The following is a 6126-nucleotide window of genomic DNA, read 5'->3' as shown; positions in this document are numbered from 1 at the left end:
AGTTGTGAATTGTGTCGTTTGAATAACTCACTAGCTGATCAGTTGGCGGACTGACTTACTGACGGACCGACTTACCTACATACATACTGACCAGTTTCTTGAAAAACTTTCTGACTGAAAGATCAATCAAAGGACTGTTTTAACAAGTTAGTAAGTATTTTTAAAAAAAACCGCGATGGTGACGGCGACGGCAACGGGGTAGCGAAACAAAATATGAATGATCTGACGTTTTTAAACGTCGTACATTTCCTCGTCATGCTATGCAATACTAAAACGTGAAATCGTTAACTTTGCCGATTCGTAAAACGTGAAACCCCCAAGCAACTTGGTCACATTTCTTTGAACTCTACCCTGCATTCTCATGTTATGCTAAAGGGAACATCTGGCGCCGTTGAGGACGGTAAATAAATCGAACTACTCGTAAAATGTTTGGAGAAACGAAAGATCACTCTTTTCGCGATGTTTTCCCAGGCGTCGCCGATGTGACATCTGTAACTCCCTATTGTCTATCTGACTGCCCGTTAATCCGTTCGTGTGTGTGTGAATATGAGAGGTAAAAGTACGAATGGAGTAAGAGGTTTGTAATTTTTCTTGTTTTTTCATGATAAATTTCATAGTAAATCAGGGAGGAGTCAGACGGAGATGGAGGCACTGTCTGCTATTCCACCTCATTTTCAAGGCAGCGTAGCAGAGTCTGAGGCAAGTTACAGGAAGAAAGTGGCATCATGCGTACCCTTCGCACTTTCTCTATCGCGTTCGGTAGTTTTCCTTTAGTTCCTTATATGATTGGTCCAGAAAACTCGCGCCACTTTCTCAACCAATCAATTTCAAAACTAAAAGCAATCGCGACTCGGTCACTCGCGTTTTCCCGCGCTTCATGCAGTTTGCTAGTTTTTACTTCGATTTCTCATTGGCTCCTTGTGATATTTTCCAAGTTCTGATTTACTGTTGTGAGTAGTTTGGTTCTGGTTTTACGACACTCAATCGAAAAGAGCTTTAATGGGCTATAATGTCAATTGATATATTTCTCTTGGCAGATCAAACTGCTTGAACTTCGCCGTGACATGGGTTTGAGGTCTCTGGGGAAAGCGTGGCAAGCATCGCGTGGAGTCGTCAACACAAGGTTAGATTTGTCTGATTTCGATGAGTACATTGACAAAAACTATGAGGCTTTATTTGAATGTCTTATCCTAAGTATTTTTCCTTTATAGCATCTATATAAATCTGTTTGTTTTGTCAGAATTACTGGCCCTAAAGTAGAGGAAGTCGTCACTGCGTGGAAGAATTTCGCTTCTGAATGCCATCAGAGAATCGTGCAATGCAAGGTACTTGTTGTGAACATTTTAGGCGTCCTCGGACACACACAGGCAAACAGTCGGGCGAAAGAAGGGCGAAACAGCGAATTGCGATTGACGCCAAAGTTAACTTGGCGAGAGAAAGGAGTTACCTCGCTAGTAAGATTTCGCGTTCAGCCGACACTGCCGTGGACAGGTTATCAATATGCCATCAACATGCTATCAGACTTAAGATAGTTTGTTTTTCACTACTCTTATTCTAACTTAAGTGTGATCTCTTGCAGGCATCATATGATGAACAAATTGAGCTTCTAAAAAGTGGCAGAACTCTGTCCAGTTTACCTCAGCTGAGCATCTCCGAACCGCCGCCATATCCAGTCACTCCAGTTCAACAGTCTCCAGTTAGTAAAATTCCATCAATAGTCAAGTAAGATTTCGCGTTCAGCCGACACTGCCGTGGACAGGTTATCAATATGCCATCAACGTGCTATCAGACTTAAGATAGTTTGTTTTTCACTACTCTTATTCTAACTAAAGGGTGATCTCTTGCAGACGACATTCAATGAGCAAATTGATCTGCTAAAAAATGGAAGAACTTTGTCCGGTTTACCTCAGCTGAACATCCCCGGACCGCCGCCATATCCAGGCATTCCAGTTCAACAGTCTCTGGTAAGCAAAATTCCATCTGCTCACGGCTCCTGGCTTTGTCATAAGACTCTTTTAATGTTTTGACTTTCACAAGTGATCGACAGGCAGTTTGTCCTTTTAACCTCAATTCTATGTCAAGTAGACATGAAATTTATCAACTCAAATAATTCCGCGGTGTGAAACCAAATTTTCGGGGCTGTGTTGCAGTGAGGAAATGTATGACAGTCAATAAGGAAAGTTAACAAACTGATCCTATCTTCTCTTTAAGGTACCCGGACAACAACAAAACCAAACGCAGGCCCAGCCGCAGGCCCAGCCGCAGGTTCAGCCCCAGGCCCAGCCCCAGGTACAGGCCCAGCCCCAGGCTCAACCCCAACTGCAGCCCCAGGTTCAACCCCAACTGCAGCCCCAGCCCCCGCTGCAACAACACCTTCAACCGCAACTTCAACCTCAATACCAGCCCTCTCCGGAAAGCAACATTTTAACACCTGAACCCCCCGTTCCGACCAGCTCTGCTTGTGCTAATACGGGGGGTCCTTTAGCTGCGGCTCCACTTCCAGTTGGTGCAGAACAGCCTCTGGTTTGTTCTCAGGCTGGTTTGTTACGCACGACCCCTGTGCCTCATGCTAAGCAACCTGAGAGAGAGCCGTGTGTCATATGTGGGGAAGACATGAACATGTCTATGGTTACAGAAACGTTAGAGTGTGGTCACAGCTATCATTCAACGGTAAGCTCGTTTGTTTTTTTGCAGGCTTTAATTTCCATACTAATTCAGTTGTGGATATATGACTATGCACGATTTTGTGTGTGTGTGTGTGTGTGTGTGTGTGTGTGTGTGTGTGTGTGTGTGTGTGTGTGTGTGTGTGTGTGTGTGTGTGTGTGTCATGGTTCTTTTGCATTCCTGAGTACAAGTATAAACACAGCCAGTAGCCTTAAAATAATTTAACGTTTTTTCATGTTCTAGTGTATCCGGAAGTGGTCGCAGGGGGATCAGATCACGTGTCTAGCTTGCCTTATTTTTTACGTTTTGCCAAATCAACTTTGGTGAAATCTGTCGTCTTCAGATTGTGTCCACGAGAGCACCAGGCAGTCTTGCTACATGCCATCTCACCGATTTTAATGAAACTTTGCCAGTTTAAGAGAGTGTCTCTGTAAGAGCGGTCCGGTCGATTTTGCTTGAGACACGGATTTCGCTCGTTTTTCGTGTGTTGTAAGACATTCATGTACCTATACTAAAACCACAATCAGTTTGATCGGATCTCTTTATTTTTCAGAGTTTTACGGAAATTAAATTTCACTCGAGCGAAGGCTTGTCGTGACACTTTTGAAGACTTTAATTTCATACAACTTTGGAGGACAATTTACAAAAAACTACGGAACTCAGCAAAAAACAAATACCACAGCCATGTATATTTACTCTATCTTATCTATCGAGGCGACTTTCGTAAACATCACGTTTCAATCAAGGAAACAGGGAGACTTGAATGACACCTTATCGGTTCGCCTAAATCAAACACGCCAAAACCGATCAAATTCAAGGTAAATTTTTGAAAAAGTGAGGCGTTCTTAACTGATCCAACTAACATAGCTAGGAAGTAAGTGCCATAGAAAAGGTAACTACAGAAAAAAACTTTGCGGCCCGACCTTTACGAGAACTTTATAGCTCCGTGAACTTACCAAATTTTCGGCAATCTCCAAGTTTGGCCGCCATTTTGATGGACTTGTCAACATGAAGCGTAACCGATATAAATCAAGCAGGTAAATCTAAAACCGTCAGAAATACAGACGAAAGAAATTCAAATGAACTTTACTTTCAATTCAAGCGGCAAGATTTGAAATTGTTCGTTAAACTTACCATCCCCATGCGACCATTTATTCCAACAATTCAAACACTACAACTTTCTGAATTCCCCTCGTCGATTCCACCGCAAGAAATAACCTGTGCCACCCAAGCTTCGACTCGAATATGAAGTACGAATCAAGTAACATAACTGCTTCATCTTCGCAGCAATATCACGCTGGTATTTTGATTTTCCGATCGACAAGAACGGTGATCAGGAATCGATCGGTTTGTTTACCTCATAAACGTGACCGCTGACCAGCCGCTAAGTGAAAACAGCATAGTGCGGGGTGGGGTGGTTGGCGGGCTTATCGTCATAAGATATTCGAATAAATGCTCAAAAAGCTCTAGGACTATCAGTCTAAACAGTGAAGGCATGCTTCGTGGTACAGACAACTTTTATTTTATTCTCATAACTTTCTCCTTTAAATTAGAACTTGTGTTAATTAATAGAGTTATCAATATATTTTTAACCGGGTACCTATATAACCTTTTTGCTTGTCATCAGTGGTATAAAATAAAATGTCTTTTCCACCAGAACCTTTTATTTATGCCCCATTGCACGGAATGAACACTGTACTTAGAGTGTTTGCTCTAAGTAATTTTTTCTGTTCCCAAGAATGTATGCAAAGTGATAGAGATTTGAATCATTCTGCTGACACGTTCTTTTAAGTTATGGCGCGTGTAGGTTTTTTCTATCAAAAGTCGCCGAAAATTGCCGAAAATTAGGTAAGTTCACGGAGCTATAAAGTTCTCGTAAAGGTCGGGCCGCAAAGTTTTTTTCTGTAGTTACCTTTTCTATGGCACCTACTTCCTAGCTATGTTAGTTGGATCAGTTAAGAACGCCTCACTTTTTCAAAAATTTACCTTGAATTTGATCGGTTTTGGCGTGTTTGATTTAGGCGAACCGATAAGGTGTCATTCAAGTCTCCCTGTTTCCTTGATTGATACGTGATGTTTATGAAAGTCGCTTCGATAAATAAGATAGAGTTAATATACATGGCTGTGGTATTTGTTTTTTGCTGAGTTCCGTAGTTTTTTGTAAATTGTCCTCCAAAGTTGTATGAAATTAAAGTCTTCAAAAGTGTCACGACAAGCCTTCGCTCGAGTGAAATTTAATTTCCGTAAAACTCTGAAATATAAAGAGATCCGATCAAACTGATTGTGGTTTTAGTGTAGGTACATGAATGTCTTACAACACACGAGAAACGAGCGAAATCCGTGTCTCAAGCAAAATCGACCGGACCGCTCTTACAGAGACACTCTCTTAAGTGTGTTTTTTATCTTTTCGATTCACTCGAATATTTGATAACTTTGAGGTCAAATATCTCCCTTTGCCAGAAAGCTACAACATTAGTTTGAATGCCCGTTCCTAATCCATCATTTCATCTCTAAAAACCATTAAAAAAATTTTGGGGCATTGCCATATTTTTGTCTTAGTTGTCTTTTGAAATCTGCGACTGTGACGAACTTCTCAACTACAAGTGTCACGCAATTCTGGCTGTAAAATGAACTGATATTTTGTAGCTCTTTATACAATATAATTGATCTAGGAAGCTAAGAAATGTAAACAACTTTCAAGATTTTTTGTAGTAATGGAAATTTCACGTTTATAGAGAAGCACGTAGGCGAAACAGTGATAGGAAAAATCATAGCGTTTTTCTCTTCTGTCGTTTACTTAAGAGATTTTGGTAAAATCGGCAATTATGGTTCTCTCGCTTAAACATTTCTGCACGCTGCAGATAGGCAATTTTTTGGTTTTTTTTTTGTAATCATCATAATTTATCTATTTTTTTTTTAACTTTTGTGAATGATAAATCATGTATAGTACGTGATGTGTTTGTTGGACTGAATCCGTGACCCCAAAACACACACGTACTCGTACATATAACGTCGGAAAATGTCGAGCATGTACAACGCTCCGTGTCGTTGTGGATACTTTTTGCTTGCTTCACCAAATCTGTTACCCACAAACACATCAGGTACCCGTGCATGTAACGTCCGAAAAATGTCACTTGTGCAAAGCACCTTAGGCACACCTTACGCATGCTTCTCGCTATGCGTAAGGGTCGAAAATAGACATGAAAATTGATAAGATTTACTTTACTTTTAAAACTCCTTGGTGAAGTCTACTATTTTCAGACGAAATGCTTAAGAGATTAAAACAAGTTTTCACTATTTTAGTTCGGGCAGTGATACTCTCTAGTTAATCATGAAAAAGAAAAAAGATTTCTTTGAAAAAAAAGAGAAAAAAGTGTCATCTTGCCTCTTAGCCGGGTCGTGACCCACATCTGATGTGAAGTTACGTCGACCACGGCAGAAAATCAAGCTCACCATATCATA

This window comes from Pocillopora damicornis, chromosome 6, assembly GCF_964200805.1.
Source record: "Pocillopora damicornis chromosome 6, jaPocDami1.2, whole genome shotgun sequence".
NCBI classification, from domain to species: domain Eukaryota; kingdom Metazoa; phylum Cnidaria; class Anthozoa; order Scleractinia; family Pocilloporidae; genus Pocillopora; species Pocillopora damicornis.
The sequence above is the reverse complement of the archived record's forward strand: the minus strand, read 5'-3'. Positions refer to the sequence as shown.